Genomic DNA, 1,399 nt, shown 5'->3' on the forward strand with positions numbered 1-1,399 from the left:
AGAGTCTCACTTTGTTACCCAGGCTGGAATGCAGTGGCGCAGTCTCAACTCATTGCAACCTCCATCTCCCGGGTTCAAGCGATTCTCCTGCCTCAGCCTCCCAAGTAGCTGGCACGTGCCACCATGCCCCCCTAATTTTTGTATTTTTAGTAGAGATGGGGTTTCACCATATTGGCTATGCTTGTCTCAAACTACTGACCTTGTGATCCACCCACCTCAGCCTCCCAACCAAAGTGCTGGGATTACAGGCGTGTGCTCCCAGCCAGAGTGTTTTCATAATACAAACTACAGAAAGCTTGACAAAATCTTCAGTGAAGTGAATGCAGCCATTTCAACAGGGAAACTTGTTCCTTTAAGGGCATATCAAAATCTGTGGGAGGACATAGATTTTTAAGTTTATCCAAAGGAATCAGTGTTCCAAAAGATTAAAACACTGCTTAGAGCACCACACTACAGTCTTCTCATTAGTGCCCCGCAGCACATGTGCTCTGAGCCTTGAGTAGCACAGAGTAATAGAACGACAAGCAAAATGTATTCCCTACCTTCTGAAAGTCCACAGTCTAGGAGGGACTACGTAATTGTTTATTCACTTAGTATTTATATCCCACTCTGTTCTAAAAAGGGATTAGAACTGGCTCACACTTAATCAGAAATAACTTGAATGCAAGAGAGATGGGGACAAATGCACATAAAAGGAAAATGAAGATTAGAGGATTCTATTAAGGTTGGTGCAAAATTAATTGCAGCTTTTGCCATTAAAAGTACTTGAGCCCATAATTTCAAGACCAGCCTGGGCAACAGAGCAAAACCCTGTCTACAAAAAATACAAAAATTGGCCGGCCGCAGTGGCTCACACCTATAATCCTAGCTCTTTGGGAGGCCAAGGCAGGCGGATAGCTTGAGCTCAGGAGTTCAAACCCAGCCTGGGGCACATGGTGAAACCCTGTCTCTAGAAAAAATTAGCCAGGTGTGGTGGCACACACTTGTAGTCCCAGCTGCTTGGGGGCACTAAGGCAGGAGGATCGCTTGAGCCCAGGAGGTTGAGGCTGCAGTGAGCCCCCAAGACTGCACCTGTCTCAAAAAAGAAAAAATTAACTGGGCATGGTGGTGCATGACTGTGGTCCCAGCTACTCAAGAGGGTGAGGTGGGAGGATCGCTTGAACCTGAGAGGTCGAGGCTGCAGTGAGCTGTGATCATGCCACTGCATCAGCCTAAGTGACAGTAAGACCCTGTCACAAAAAAACACAGAGTGCTGGCCGGGCGCGGTGGCTCACGCCTGTAATCCCAGCACTTTGGGAGGCTGAGGCGGGTGGATCACGAGGTCAGGAGATCGAGACCATCCTGGCTAACACGGTGAAACCCTGTCTCTACTAAAAATACAAAAAAATAGCCGGGCATG

General features: G+C 47.6%; 1 protein-coding gene across 1 annotated transcript in view; it reads right to left on the reverse strand.

The window, feature by feature from the left end:
- SYNC (syncoilin, intermediate filament protein) overlaps positions 1 to 1,399 on the reverse strand; it is a 24,195-nt gene that overhangs the window by 12,218 nt on the left and 10,578 nt on the right. The window lies entirely within an intron of this gene.

This window comes from Mandrillus leucophaeus, unplaced genomic scaffold (genome assembly GCF_000951045.1).
Source record: "Mandrillus leucophaeus isolate KB7577 unplaced genomic scaffold, Mleu.le_1.0 Scaffold141, whole genome shotgun sequence".
NCBI lineage: Eukaryota > Metazoa > Chordata > Mammalia > Primates > Cercopithecidae > Mandrillus > Mandrillus leucophaeus.